The 16,895-nt window shown below is 38.2% G+C and overlaps 1 pseudogene; it reads right to left on the bottom strand.

Moving 5' to 3' along the window:
• Window positions 1–5,376: 5,376 nt before the first annotated feature.
• LOC114634869 lies at window positions 5,377–6,411 on the bottom strand (annotated as a pseudogene).
• Between the last annotated feature and the right edge of the window lie 10,484 nt (window positions 6,412–16,895).

Below are 16,895 nucleotides of genomic sequence, written 5' to 3'. Positions count from 1 at the left end.
ACAAACTGTTTATCTGGGGTTCAGTGGTTAAGAGTACATACTACTCTTGCCAAAGACCTGAATTTGATTCTCAGAACCCCAGTTGGGTAGCTTTCAAACTGCTGTAACTCTAGTTCCAGGGAATCTAACACCTCTGGCTTCTGTGCATACCAGAGTACACATGTACATACCTCATACAACTCATACAAATAACTGAAAAAGAAACAAACATAAATCTTTTTAAAATAAATCTTTTTTTAAAAAAGAATCTGCTAGAGTACAGAGACCTGGAGATTATAATTATCTCCATGGTTTGAGTATGAGACTCACTTCTCAGAAAGTTAATAACTCGAGGAAAACAAAGGCACATATATGTGTCTACATGTGTTGCAGCAGTATAATTTCTTATCCAATGTCACACAACTATGGAAGCATCTGGCCTACCTAAGTTGTGAATTGAATGAGCAGAAAACAAGAGTGCCTTTTGAAAAACTTACCCACTGCTTCTGGACAGCAGTCTCCTGAAGTCATCAGTCAAGTACACAGACACCGAGTTAGCCATGTGCTCAAAAATGTTCCCCCCGCCCCCGTCTGTCTCTCTCTGTCTCTCTCTGTCTCCCCCTTTCTCTTACCCTCCCTTCCTCCCTCCCCTTTAAGCCTCAGTCTTGAATCTTTATCTTTGTCCATACCTCCTCCTGTTTCACCTTGACATTTTAAAGTAAAATTGAATGAATAAACCAGAATGAAAACAGCTCATCTCTAGAAAACAAGAGATTTCAGATCATTCAGGGCATACAGCAGACATACTCACAAGCATCAGCTTCAATTCAGTCTAGCTTGGCATCGGCACTTCCTCATACTTTATTCCCAACCTTTTTCCCACTCTATCCCAATCCTGTCTCTTGTTTCTAACTCCTTGGGGGTCCCATATATTTCCAGGCACCTTGTTTCCCTAAAAGCAGGCATAGCTTCTCCCTTTGGCATCGACCTCTGACCCCTAAGTTGGTAGTGTCTGCTTTCCTTTCTCTGCCTTCCCATCCTCCTAACTGCCTGTCTCAGGCACACACACAGCAGGTCTGCCTCCACATTATTTGCTCCTTTCTGTTCTAATCTCATTCCCTATCCCTTCAATGTTTCCAGGCAGATGAGATTTTTATCTCTCTTCTAACCATGCACAATCAGATCGTGTCCTGGCCTTGTTCCTGGAGCCAATCACCCCCAACTCTTAAAGTTCTCCCCACAAACAGAAGGCTCTTTATGTAATCAGGATCCAAACCCTTGTGTTCCCAAGCTAGGAGACAAAAGGTAAACTAAGCCCAAGATGGGTCCAGATCCATAAACTGTCATAATGAATCTTAGAACAAAATAAAATGAGAAAAGTTTTATCTCAAAAATCCCAATTATTCAAGGTATACAAATACAGGCAGATGCTACATGACTGTTTCTTGAAGGTCCAATGATTGACTGTCTTAGAACTGCTTGGGAAAGCACAACAAAGGAAATGAGAAAATGTGTATTTCTGCAACTGATACCTCAATCTCTGACTCTCTACAAAGACTCTGAGGTGGTACTTAGTTTACAAATTCCAATTTCCTTGGCTTTCTTTGTTTATTTTGTTTTTGAGACAAACTCTTTCTATATAGCCCAGCTGGCATGGGACTCACTATGTAGATCGGGCAAACCGTAAACTCACAAAGATCTTCTTGCCTCTGCCTTCTCAGTGCTGGGATCTAAGCCATCTGCCACCAATCATGTCCTGATTTCTTTTAAAATTCATGCTCTGATTTAAGGCCATCCTGATAAAATCTGTACTGTGTGATATTCAGAACCTGTACTGAAATTCACAATGATATTAGTCTTAGGAAGTGAGGCTTTAAGAGAACAACGGGATGTGAGAACTGTATTGTCAGGAAGGAATCGATGCTGGTATCGAAAGGCTAGTTATCAAGTTGGATAGTGGTTTTAAAAAATGATGAGTCAACCCCAATTTCCTCTCTTTGTCTGTGTACTTTCTTGCACTTCTGCCACATGAAGATGCAGCCCACAGGCTTTCATGTAGTTGGGGCCCCTTGACCTAGGACTTCCCAAGGTCAAAAGTAGAAACTGAGTAGACTTATGCTGTTTATAATTTATGTATCTTTTATTTGTGTTTGCTGAATGAATAAAAATCTATATTTACTCTGTACTCAACACAGTATATAAAATAGCATTTCAAGCACTAGAGATAGAGCAGATATTGGATAGATGAGGTCCTTCCTCATGAATCTTACATTTTTACAGGGTAGATACATTTGTGGTCAGCATAGCAAGACAATAAAAGGAAAAATGCTGAAAGTGTGAGCCCCTTCCTAGAGAAATATACTATACTCTATGTGTATTTCAATATTCTCATAAAACCAGGGGATACAAAATGAGAAAAATAATTATAGCTAGAACACTTGCTTCTTTTAACTTTGGAGAAGTGCTTCAGCAATTACTTTAGATTTGTCAGGACTCTTTTTAGAATATTATTTTATAGAATATATATATATATATATATATATATATATATATATATATATATGTATATCCTTACTAATACAAATCTTCAAATATCAAGCAGTGACAGAAAATTCTTACTGAAATTCACAAATCTTAACCCACCCTGCCAGAAAAGCAACATGGAAAGAAAGAGTATGAGTTGGCAAACAGGTATGTTCCTGCTCTGCTGACTTTCCAGCCAAACATTTATACCAAGTCACCCCCAGGCTCCTTCGGAATTTCTGGGACCACACTCAGCCTTTCCCTAATAATATACAGAGAAAGTCACAAATGAATGCCCTTCCTAGATTTAAATAGAAATTGGAGGGAGTATAAAAGGCATAAGCGCATATGTGAGCCACGCTGCTGGCTTACTCACGCTTTTTCGCTCTTGCACAAAGACATATTTCATCTAAGTGTGAATATCTGTGCGACCAACACGAAAGCTGAGAGTTTTCAAATCAGTCAGCAATCCCTGAGCCTATTCAGCTGTGTCTCTACTTTTCCAGGCCCCTTGGGGACAGCTGGGAGCAGGTGGGAAGTTCCAGTTTATTAGCAAGTTAAGTCAGTGTTGCTGAGCGGCCTAATAGACTGGCAGATTTCCATGAAGACAGAAACGTATTACGCTGGGAAGACACGTGAGAAAGAAAAATCATTTTTACCATTAGAAAAGCACCTGCTGGATGTGTTCCATAGTCCAGGCATTGTGCTAAGTAATTGGAGTATGTCAGGCTATTCACTAAATCTTTCAGACAAGTTACTGAGGCTTTTGTGGACAAAGAACATTAAAATTATACATGATGCTAGGATCCAAAATTATCTCAAAGCTGAGACTATACCAATCTTTAATTCTAATGCTTGAGAGGCAGAGGCAACAGCTCTCTGTGAGTTCCAAGACAGCCAGGGCCACATAGAGACACTCTCTCAAAAACAAAACCAAACAAGCAAACCAGATTGCAAAGGTATTAAAGAGAATTTTAGGTAGTCCTCTCTGTACCTTAATTTGGATTTAAGCATGTACCAAAATGAAGGAAGTAGAATATAAAATTTTGGTGCTAGATTGAAATCAATTTTAAAGAAATTATTTAGTCCAACAGGTTTTATTTCATTTTCTTTTGAACTTTTAGCCCTCTGTCATACATTACATCCAACCACAGTTTCTCCTCCCTCCCCTCCAAGTCTCTCCCCCACCTCATCACTATCCAGATCAACTTAGCCCAGTGTTTTAATTTTTAACTTGAAATAAATATAAGGACCAGAGTTGCAGTGTGACTATAGACAAATGCCTCACTGCCTTTGCTATTTAGAGGAGTGCTTTTCACATGCTTTTCAAGACAAATAAAGCAGATACGATGTTTCCTTCTGTTTTAGACTTTTTCGTATTTATCCATCAAGTACATAGAACTAACAGATCCATTAATCAAATTTTCAGAACCAGTACTTTCGGAACCAGAAGTTATATCGCAGTAGCTATATCCATGGCTGGCTAGCATTGGTAATATAACTTGTACTTCTTAAACTCAGCTCCACAAAGATCTTCTTTCGATGACGGATTATTTATGCAAAGAAGATACATGGAGCCCCACCATTATCCCAACACACTGTTGTCTAACATCCATATTCTGTCCAAAAAGAAGCTTCTCTAGACTAGAGGTATAGCTCAGTAGACAAATGCCTGCCTAGCATGTTCAAGGCAGCACTAGAAAATAATTATATTTCTCAATTAATAAGCATAACTAGGGGGCTCAGACATTCAACAAAGTTTCTTACCACTTTAGACCATAATTGGAAATTGTGTTGCTTTTCACCATTTCTCTAATAAACCAGGGGACTTTTTCAAATACAGACATACCAAAGAAAGGAGCAGAAGGCAGCTAGCCTCTACAAGAAGAGACATGGGAATGATTCTGCAAAGACTTTGGGAACTCACTTGAACTGTCTTCAAACATCTGAAACAAAGAACAATAGTGATAAGAATTCTGTCTATTATTAACTTCCATCAGTATCAGGTACCACACAAGGGCCTTTATAGATTATCACTAAATTCTTATGTCAACTACAAGGTAGATAAGGTTATCCCCTTTAATGAGTGATTAAGCCCCCTTATCCAAAGTCACACTGTTAGAAAGAAACAAGGGCTGGAATCCTCCTTTATAAGTGACAATGCCATGCTTTCCATTGCTCAAACTAAAACCTTTGTGGTCTCCTGAGTCCTTCCTGCTGTATCTAAACCTTCCACAGATTACAACGGTTCTATCTCCAAAACGCATTCAGAATCTGAATAGCTCTCAACACCTCTGTTGTGACCAGCTTGCTCCAAACCCCTTCGTATCACTACACATTGCATCCCTCATGTTATTTACCTCATAGTTTCCTACTAATTGTCTTTCCAGTCATACCCATGGGCCCTAGTGAGCTGTATCTAACACAATAGGCAGGACCCTTCTTAGAAAATTAAAATCTATCTCTCCAATTCAAAAGAACCCAGTAAAATTCTAGCTCATTACAGATAAAGTCCCAGATTATTACACATGTCCTGCACAAAACCCTACCCAATGTCTGCTACTATTGCTTCCTATGAGGCCATCCTTTCTTTTTTTTTTTCACATAAGGAAGCATTTATTTGAGGTTTAACATGAAACCACACAAATAAAAATTTGTATAAACACAAGTCCACATTGAGTCATAACACAGGTAGCAAAGGACAAAGTAAAAACAAAGGAACTAATTGGCAGCTATATACAGTTGGACACAATTGTGTCGTACACTACAGTCTTTTACAAAATAATCATCTTAGGTCAACAGAAGATCAAGCAATCTTCAATGTCGTCCTGTAAGATGGTTTCTTTACAGCTCCTGCTCTCCCAGCGTCCTCCTTTAGTAGGGCTGGTAATTGTCCTGGTGATTGCGGCCCCCACGGGAAGCCTTGCCGTAAGTGCTCTGCTGACCGCTGTAGTCTGCATATCCCTGTCCATATCCATAGTTCCCATAGTTATACCCAGTATAATCATAGCCGCCATAGCCACTATAGTTCTGATCACCACCATAGGCACTATTATAATTTCTATATCCTTGATCATAATAGTTATTAAATCCTTGGTTCCAGTTTTGGCCCTGACCTCTTCCGCGTCCCCTAGCACCGCCTCTTCCACCAGCTGCAGCCCCTCTGCCACCTTTCTGTTGCTGCTGCTGTTGCCTGTACACTTCTTTGGGTTGTGCAACTTTGATTTCGCACTTCCCAGAACCTATTTGATGGTATCTGCTTTCTAACAATTTCTTTACTGGCTCTTCATCTGTATATGTGATAAAACAGAATCCTCTTCTTTCATTTGTTTTTGTATCCATGGGAAACTCAATATTTTCTATCTCTCCAAAGGCTCCAAAGTATTCTTTAATTTGTTCTTCTGAAGTATCTGGACTCAATCCACCCACAAAAACCTTTTTAGGGGGTTCTTTCCCCTTTAAAGCTTTGGCCCTTTTGGGGTCTATCAATTTCCCATCCAGTTTGTGTTCTTTCAGTTCCAAAACCTTGTCCACACTAGCAGCATCCTTGAAAAGCACAAACCCAAATCCTCTTGATCTTCCAGTGACTGGATCTGTTTTAATAGTGCAGTCTACAACTTCCCCAAATCGAGACAAATATTCAGTCAGATCTTTCTTGCTTGTATCCCAGCTCAAGCCTCCAATAAACATTTTACCGTCATCCTGCTGGTTCTTGCTCGCGTTGATCTTGGATCCCTCTGCGAACTCCTCTATGTTGCTGTACTCATTCATGTCCTCCATGGTGGCGGAGCCGTCGGCAAGGCGGTGCTGGGGCGCAGTCCGGGTCCCGGCGGCAGCGGCGGCGGAGCGTTGTATGGAGCTAGATTTAAAATGGCTGCGGAAGAGAGCAAGGCCATCCTTTCTTAACATTTATCCTATGGCAGTGTCTCCTTTCTCTTCTTCTATTCCTTGGCAGTGTCTCCCTCCTCCTCTTCCTCTTTCTCCTCTTCTTCCTCCTCCTCCTCTTGCTCCTCCTCCTCTTCCTCTTCCTCCTCCTTCTCTTCTTCTTCCTCTTCCTCCTCCTCCTCTTCCTGGTCTTCTCTCTGACCCAAGCCCACAAAATCTCAACCCCATCTATGTCTCTTCTACCCTACTATTGTCTGTTAGCATCTTTACTCACCAATCAGAATTAACTTGTGAGCAAGGTCACAAGGGCTACTTGCGGACTCCAGGTCTTGGGGGCTTGCACTTAGCACTACAATAGACAGTAAAAGACAAAACCTCAACACTAAGGTTCTTGTTTCTGTCAGATGTGTCTGTATTTTCCTGAGTCACCAGAAGCATGAACAGACCTTCTTGGGATACATGTTTAACATCTAAGCGATCTCTAAAAGTTTCTGAAAGGTTTTATAATTGATAATTTGCCCTCATATCTAGTATAATGGCATTGAATTTCATATGCACTTATACATGTTTACTAAATCTTGAGTACAAAACAGAATGATTGATGGTATGTAATCCTTTTTTAAAATTTTTCCATGAAGAAATAAGAATTCAGTTATTGCAACCTTTACTCAAGAAACCCTGCATAGTTTCAACTCCTAAAGGTTCTTATTCTTATAGTCATGGCTTATCTAATTCTGAAGACTTGACAATGCAGAAGATATTAAGTACAACTGTCCTCTAATGCTGTCCAGAGACAGAATTTAAATGCCACAAACATTTTCTTTTGAAGTTAACATACAGTTCATACATCAAAACCTCCAGAGGAAGATTTTATTGGCTGTGAGATACAACTAATTCATTTCATAGACAAGATTTTTTTCGTTTGTATTTTTAAAGAACTAAGAAACACTATTTCCAAAATAAGTGCAAGGTTCTTGTAATTACCAGTTTAGTTACACTGTCTATTGTAGCCAAAGGAGTCACCAAGGTGCAAAGTGCTCTCTACTTTCAATTTCTGTGGTCATTAAACAAAAGATGACTCATCTCTAAGGAAAACTAGAACTTTAGATGAAGAATAGGAAATGCATAAAAATGAATTACTCAAGGATCTACAGAAATCACTGAAGTAGTATTACATAATTATACAGTATCATAATAAGCTTTTGTCATAAGCATTAAAATTTGAATTAAATAAACACTTAAGGAGCATTAAAGCTGGTAATAAGCTAAGACGGAAGCCTGTTGAATCTTCTGATGCTGCTTGAATATGCTTAAGAATCAAGTGAACACAGGAAGAACATTTTTAAAGTTCTGCTGATAGGAGGCAGTTGCTTTGAAGAGGAAGGATTTTGGAGTAAGACAATTGGCAGAAAAATCATCATATTTGATTAAAAGAAGACTAGTTCCTCCATGCTCCCCAGGGGACATTCATTAATGTTCCAAGATCAAGAAGCAGTGTTATGTGTAACGTTTTTCTCCTTTGGGATGTCATATCTCCCTTCAACTTTCTCTACTGACAAATCTTAAAGTTTATTTCATATAGTATTCATGAAGTTATTCTACTAAAAAAATGTCTGGAGAGATAGCTGATTTGGTAAAGTGCTTCCCTTGCAAGCATGAAGACCTGCTTTTGATCTGCAGAACCTATGTATGAAAGATCCAGGTGTCATCTCATATGCTTGTAATCCTGGAACTGAGGAAAAGAAGACACATGGATCCCTTGGGGAGCTCACCAACCAGCCAGCCTAGTCAAACTAGCAAGATCCAGGTGAGTGTCAGACACTATCTCAATATTAATGTTTAAAAAAAATAGAAAAAAGGATATTGTATCTAGTGAATGACACCAAAGATCACTCTCTGGTCTACACACATGCACACATATGCACATACACATGCACACATGCACACACACACACACTCTCTCACACTTCTTAAAATAGTTCAGTGGGTAATGTACTTGCCACAGGAGCATGAGGACTGAAGTCTGGCCCCCCAGGACTTACATAAAAGCTGGCCAGCTGTGACCTCTGCCTCTATTTTCAACATTTGGGAAGCAGTGACAGGGGATCTTTGGGGCAAACTGACTAGCTAGCTAAATTATGCATAATCGGTGAGCTCCATTTTCTTCAAGAGACTCTGTCTCAATGAATAAAAAGTGTTGAGCAACAGAGGAAGGTACCCAACATCAACTTTGGATCTACATGAACACACGTCTATAGGAACCTGAATACATGTGTGCTTACATACATGAAAACACACACAGAGGCCACCTGCCACATGCACATACAATTAAAAAAACTCAAGATGTTATTATTACAAACATTTCTGAGACAACTCATTACTGAATAAAACATGCTACCAAAAATTTTATTTTAAAAAAAAAGTGTCATTATGGCTTGTGTCCATTGGTTGATAGAATCCAGCATCAAAGGTCATTGGAAAAGTGCATATTGTATAAGCTGCTGATATCTGCTGCTGTATCCCATATAGTCCTGAGCTCTAAGTGGCTTTCCAGGAAACTATGCTTGACTCTTATACAGCAGGCAGGTAAGCAGGAGGACTCTGTTCCTTACATCAACAAATCCAGTAAAGCATAAGATTCAAAGGTGTTTCATATCCCTGTTACCTAGATCTGGGCAGAAGGAAACATAGGTGACATCCAAGAGTAGTGAACCTGCAGATACTTGGATGAACCTATGTGATTAAAACCTACGACTGTAACAGGGATCCACAGCCCTTACAAAGGTAACTGGCAGTTATTTTGATTTTAATTTGAGACATCCAGATATGGGTTCTAAGTCTGCAGTCTTAGTGTTTTTGTTTGTTTGGTTTGGTTTGGTTTGGTTTAGTTTATCCAAATAAACTCTGGGAGAGAGAAAAATGATGCGGCCTACTGTATAAATCATTTTCCTTATGAATACATTTAACCACCTGCTACACTCACCTAATGACTTTAGTCTGTGTTCTCTTTGCAAGTTCAGCATGATTGTAAATACAGCAAGGGGCCATGTCATTGTTCCCTTTCCCAAAATATACTCAAGCCAAACACAATGCAGGAAGTACATCCCCCTTAAAACTGTCTTATTATAATACACACAAGCACACCCCAGAACACATGTGATCTTTTTAACTCTCTCTATTAATAACAACTGATAGTCATCCTTCCTCAGTCTGGGTGGCTTTATGAAGCAATTTTAGAATGGACATCCACACAAGCAAGAGTATGTGTCTTCTCACTTTTCAAACATTCTATGTTTGGGTCTGTCTTTTTTAAATTCATTACCCATAAATGATCAAGAAGATCTGACGCTCTGGGTTTTCTTCAAAGTTGCTAGCCTAGGACCTTAGTAACTGTCCTTTTGGTCTTTTCAATTTTTTACATATACATATATATGTATACATATGTATATATGTATGTATATATATGTGTCTATAAATATATGTATATATGTATATGTGTATAAATATATATATAAGGTATATATTTGTGTGTTTGTATGTGGTCAAGCACATAGTACATGTGTAGGTCAGAGGACAAGCTGAGGAAATAGTTTTTTTCCTTCTACCCTGTGTATGACAGGGGTCAGACTCAGGAGACAAGGTTTGGAATCAAGTGTTCTTACCCACTGGACAAGGGGATGAGAAATTGGAATGGGAATGAAAACTATTAATACTAATTGAATAAACATATTAAACTGACAAAACAACAAAAAAGAAGCTAGCATGCCCTTAATGATATGCTCAAAAAGAAATCTAGAATCTGATTTGTCAACATTTATGATATTAATTAAACAAGTAACTTACTTTGAAAACTGGTAAGCTATGGAAAAGACTGAGTTGTCTCTCAGAAAATACATCTTAAGGAAAGAAAGGAACCTCAGTTTGAGAAAAGCTCTAAGTTTTAGCAAGAAAGACAGATGTCATATATAGAAGTATACAGTTAATAAATTGTCTTTGCTTTGTAGACTTTAATGATATTAACAGATTAGAAATTACTAAGTGATAGTAGGTTCATAAATAAGACACAGGAGCATCAGACACTGTACCACTGCATTACAGAACACAGATTAGTTTCTGGTATCAAGGGGAACATGTAGCATCACAGACAATATAAACAGATACACTTGTAGGGATGCAAATTCTGTGAAACATGTATATTATGTATCCTGTGATATAATACAGTATGGAGTACATGAGGTCATCTAGTGTACACTCTTTCCAAAGTATTTCCACAGGGGTGCATGGTAAATACAGACAAAGAAGATATTCATTAGGACAAATGACTTCTTTTTTGAAAGTCAGAGCTATTCTAACTAAAAATATAATAATAACTTGAACAAAGCTTGGCATGGTAGCACACACCTATAATCCCAGCATTCAAGAGGCTGAAGCACAAGAATCCCAATTTATTTGAAGCCAGCCTAGAGGTTATATAGTAGATTTGAACTAGCCTAAATGATCTTGGAGGGGGAAGGGGGCAGGTAATTTATGACTAAGGTCTAAACATAATCAGTTCTCCCAAATTAGATCCTGTTATGAGCAAGGAGCTGAAAGGACACTTCAGGGTCATCGTTAGGAATCTGAATAAGGGGTATGTGGGATTAAGTGACACATGGTTGTTGCTAACTTTTGTTAGATACATCACTGTTACTTTGGTGGTTAGAAATTGTTTCCATGTGCACATGAGAACCATATGAGGTAAGATGCCATGCATTCTATAAATTTCCTCTGAGTATATTAGCATGGTAAACTTGAGTTAAAAAGAAAGAAAATAAAGCACTTTCTGTCAGAATAAGTGCAAGTTGTGAGTGTAAAGTCTACCTAGCCTATGACTTCCTACCAAAATGCCCGGTGCTCCAGTGCATTGTCAACATGGCCGAAAACCAACTGTCAATTCTTTTCACAAATGACATTTAGATTTTCTTACTTCACTGCCTATCAGAAAGCTTTCAAGAACATTGTGGAAGGAAAGCATCGCTTCCATTTTCTTCCTTGGCATGTTTTAAGACAGTAATCCTCAACGGTTAGTCTCTGAAAGGACGGTATTGGCAGCATCTATAGAACTTACAATCTCTAATAGTCAGCTGTGTGCCCTGCCCTCCAGGATGTGCAGGTGAGCATTGACATTTGAGTACATTTTTCCTAAGCTCCCCTTTCTCCTCATCTTGTTCCTGCTATCATGCACATATACACTAGAAATAAAATAAAGCAAGTCTCAGAATTATAAAATATAAGTAGTTTTTATTCTTCCCTATCAGTGCTTTTAACCATAACATTGAGAATGTGGAATATGTTACATTACGTTTAAAACACAGTATTTAAAGCACTATTTAATGCTTTAAATAAATGAAAATGGTGATCTTGTTCTGTGTAATCATTAGCATACATCATGGACTCCAGTAGAGAGAGGAAGACTACTGTGAGAGCTGGAATTTGTGGCAGACCGAGGAGTGATATAGGCTCTCAGATACCTCACAGGATCACAGCTAATTATAACTTTTGGCATGCTTGCTTGTGGTGGTGAAATTCTTTAAAGGTTTGACTTGTTACGTGCTATTTAGCACATTTTGAAGATTAGTACCCACGCATAGATTCTCAAACACCTACTGCTCAATATAAGATGGAGGCACTCAGCAAGTGGGGAGTTTCTATGTGCCGATGTTTTTCCTGTTATCAGCAGGAAGTTGGAGCTTTGAGACAATCCACAGCATCATTATTCTTTAGCATGCCAAGTTGCAAAAAAAAGTAAACAAATATGCCTGATGTTTCATGCAGTGCTATGGAGCCTGGCCCTGGAATTGCCACTAAATAAAGAAAATACGGCATATAAGATCATAAGACAATCTCCATGTGCGAGGTTTAAGAACACATTTAACTATTTGATGTTCATAGGAGGCATTTGAGACTAAGTAAACTCAGACAGTATCCGTGGCACCAAATGTTACCATGCAACGTTTGTGTTAAAGCATGACCAGGCTGGTTCCTTATTCTGTTCTGGATGGAATGAGGATTTCACATGCTCCCCTCAAACCACAGCCATCGCTCCTCACTACATGGGAATTTTGTGGATGTCTCCACAAACACTTCCATGGGAATACCTATGAATCAATATTCACTTCTCTGATCATACTATTTCAACCAAAGCCACAGATGTTGAATCATGGTAGTTAGTGAGGACATTTAACTTTGAAGGCAGATGTGTAGAGGAGCAAAAAGAGAAAAGAAGGGCAATAATCCTGAAGACCCTCCCCCCCAAAAAAATAATTTTAGTGTGAAAGAAGCCACCGGGAAAGCAAATGTGCTATGCTATGGAAGCCTGGTTCCCAGGGATAGAATAATGCAAAGAGGTGTGATGGAAAGATAAGGATTCTGGTCTAATCAATGAATTAATACATTGATGGATTTGTACTGGATGGTATTAATGGAAGGTGTGGTCTAGTCGGAGGTCTAAGGAGGCAAAACCTTGAAAAGTAAATCTTGTTCCTGGTTCTCGTTCTCTCTCTCTCTCTCTCTCTCTCTCTCTCCCTCTCCCTCTCCCTCCCCCTCACCCTCTTCCATCTCTTTCCCTCTTTCTCTCCCTCTCTCCCTCCCTCCCTCCCTCCCTCCACCATGGGGAAAACGTTCTTCTCCCTGACACACCATTCTAAACTAATATAATGATACTGTCCTTTACAACATGCCTAGAAGCAATGAAGCCAAACCACCATGGACTCAAACTGTGAACCAAAATTAATCTGCTCTCATTTTTTTGTTGTTGTCTCCTGAAGTATTTTATCACAGCAACAAAGAGTAATTGACATGAGGAGAGGAAACAATGAATTACTATTCCTAAGAGAATTCACTGTGAAACTGTTCCTGTTTTCATTCTCTGATGGTCTTCTCCAATTTTTAAACATGGTATGGTCATCTACCTACCCCATTGTCATAAACCCTTGAAGAACAGCTCCACCTCCTAAGTATCTCCTTCCTATAAAAAAGACAAACTGCCAGTGGAGAAAGCTTTTATGTATTCTGATATACATAAGTATGAACATCTGTTATATACATACATATATATTGCAGATTTTAAAGCACAGTGTTAAATCAAATAGATATGGACTTGAATTTCAGTACTACAGTTTATGAACTATGTAATATGTTATACAGTTACTTAATTAATATATTTGTCCCAATTTTTTTCTCATAAGTGAGTATATCAATATCACTACTGATTAGTGATGGAGAGGTTAATTAGATTATATATGCTTAAAACTTCTCATATTGTTTATCAGAAATGCAATTCTCAGGAAGTAGTAACTTGGCTGGAGATATGGCTTAGTGGTTAAGAATACTGGTTGCTCTTCCAGAGGACCCAAGTTTGATTTCCAGAAACCACATGGCAGCTGACAACTCTCTGCAACTATAGTCTCAGAGAATATATTCTTTCACCCCTTTCTGGCCTCTGAGGATACTTAGAATATGTGGTGCACAGACTTAAGACACAAGCAAGATACACATATTAAAAGTAATTTTTATATTTAAGGGAGTTATAACCTATAGCCCTTTGTCTAACAAATGTATTTCTTCCTCATATCATAGACATGTTTATGTTGCTTTGCTTGGTATTAGGATTTTTATTTACCACAGAGGTATAAAGAACAAATTCTTGATCACATTGTACACCCTTTTAAGGCACCACCAAAAATGAACAATAAAGATGATTGTGTTGTTACATAAATTTGAAAGAAACCAAAGAAGGGTATATGGGAAGTGTTTTGAGGGAGAAAAGGGAAGGGGAAATTTATGTAACTATATTATAATTTCATTTTTTTCTAAAACTGAAAATTTAATGATTGTGAATATTTATTTGTCCTCCTGGCCACTCTTTAGACAATAGCGTATCTATAAATGAAAGATTAGAAATAGTTGGGAAACCATTCACCTGTGATCAACAAGTCAAATAAGTTGTGGGTGTATTAAGATAATTAGTCAATGTCATAAAAAGTTCACCTGGTGCTGAATGCCAAAAATATATCAACTATAAAGTGCATAAATACACGACTTCCTGGTAAAATGGCCAACTAAAAACCGTGTCTGTATACTCTGATGAAGGGTCAGAATAAGAAAAAATAGTCCCTGTAGGCCAGGGCTACACAGAGAAACCCTGTCTAGGGAAAAAAAAAAAAAAGGAAAGAAACAAAGGGGAAAAAACATAGAAAGTAACAAAGAGAAACAGAAGGAAATAAAGAAACAGAGAGAAACATAGAAAAAAGAAACCATTTCAAAGGAAAACAAACAAAAAAAGAGCTTGAGAAATTCACATAGTGACCAGATACACAGAAACGCCATCGAAAAACACTGAACCAGACTAAGAATAATAATCCAATCATCAGAGAACACACTAGGAAGAATAAACCAATCAGAACACGCTAGGAAGAATAAGCCAATCAAAACACACACTAGGAAGAACATAAGCCAATCAGAACACAAACTCCAGGGTCAGAGCTGCCTGGTAGAAGGAGGGGAAGCAGACTTACACTGGGTATTTGATCCCTCAAGACGAGACTGATCAATAAGAAAATCCTTAAGTAAACCAAATAAGATACTTGCAACAACAGGTGTCCATTAAATACAAAACCACAAGAGACTTGAAAAAGTAAAGCAGCAATGTGGATCAGAACAGCTAGGCTACTGCACTCCAAGATACTGACATATGCTACATGAAGATTTGCTAGGAAACATCAATGACTTCAAAAAGGATTTGAACATGCGGAGGAATTTAGGCTAGGATCCAGAAAGAAAAGTCAGGAAAACAGAGAGAAAAGTCACTAAATTTAATGGGGAAGTCAGCAAAGAAACTGAGAGTTGGGGGGAAATAGAAAGGTTGACACAGAAAACTCAATGAATCAAGCAAAAACAAAATGAAAGGCATAAACGGTGGAATGGACCAAACAGAAGAAAGGATATGAGCAATGGAAGGCAAGATCAATGAAATACTACACTCAGACAGAAATAAAGAAAGAAGAAAGAGTCTGACTACAATGTCCAGGAATTCTTGGATGGAACCAAGCAACCACATCTAAGAATCTACGTGATAGAAGAATCTAAGGAAAAATAACTAAAAGCACAGAGGATACATCCAGGAATACTACATAAGAAAAACATCTATATAAATAAATACCTCAAACACAACAGATATTTAGAATCCAAAATAGAGAAAACTAGAGATCTTCACTGTGATGTCAAGATATCGAAAATACAAAACAAAGAGGCCATACTAAAAACTGTAAGGGAAAAATGTCAGCTTATTTACAGAGGCAAACATCACAGTATCAGACCTCTCACCATAGCCTTTAAAGCAAGGAACACATTCTGTAGTTTATCTGATAATCCTGGCATGCAAATAGGTGTAATCTAAGCTTTAAAGATCAGACTATATGGTGTTAGTGAATTGTATTAACTATTGTAACTTAGAGAAAGGGATTTTTTTAAGTTGTTCTTAAGATAAAAGCATGTCCTCAGATGGACCATATCCCATCCGATGACTGTATCCACATACACCAGCACTAATTAGACTCAAGAGGTTAATAATAACAACAAAAAAGGATATTAAGTTATAAGGAGGTAGAGTAGGGGATAGTAGGTAGAGAATAGGAGGAAATTAATGTGGATGGGCATAACCAAAATATATTATACAAAGGTATGAAATTTCCAAGAATATGTTAAAATAATAGTTTTTTAAAAGCCTACCCATCATTCATCCTTCAGGGTATGGAAGAGCATCTCACTGTTCAGTTCAGACTGGCCTCAAACTATGAGCCTCCTGCCTCTGCATCGACTGTGCTAGGATTACAAGCTTGCAGCATGACATCCGGCTCTTAAGTCTTTTAATAAACACATCATCTTTCTGTTTTTACAGCAAGAATCATAAGTAATGGATGAAGTTGTTATGATAAACAAAGTGTTTGATTCAATGCACTAGGTTAAAGACAGGACTTGAAGCTTCTTTCATTACTGTTGCACAAACCAGACTCTGTCTCAAGTTCAAGTAACCAACTTGGTCTCAAGATATTAAAAACAACTTCAAAATACAGAAACATCTCCAGAAAGAAGTGCTGTAGATTTGTTCAACATATAAATAGCTGAGAAATGAAAGAATTGATTATCATTTGAATGAAAAGGAGAGAAGAAAAAAGACAAGAGTATGGGAAAAACTTAATTTTGTCAATCAAACACAACCCTCAGGGTCCTGTTTTCTACAGAAGCTGAAGACAAACCAGGGAGTGTGTCAGCTTCTGGGTTTCAAATACAATATTCTGAGTCTCTGACACACTGTAAGCATGGAGACCCCATTCTTCACATAAGTATCTCTCCTTCAGACAGGGCATCTCTAGCCAAAGATACATTGTCATGTGCCTGCCTGCCACTGAAAAACGAAAAACTCCTCCCTCTCTCTCTCTCTCTCTCTCTCTCTCTCTCTCTCTCTCTCT

This window comes from Grammomys surdaster, unplaced genomic scaffold, assembly GCF_004785775.1.
Source record: "Grammomys surdaster isolate TR1022 unplaced genomic scaffold, NIH_TR_1.0 1136, whole genome shotgun sequence".
Lineage (NCBI taxonomy): Eukaryota > Metazoa > Chordata > Mammalia > Rodentia > Muridae > Grammomys > Grammomys surdaster.
This window is presented reverse-complemented; position numbering and strand designations above follow the sequence as displayed.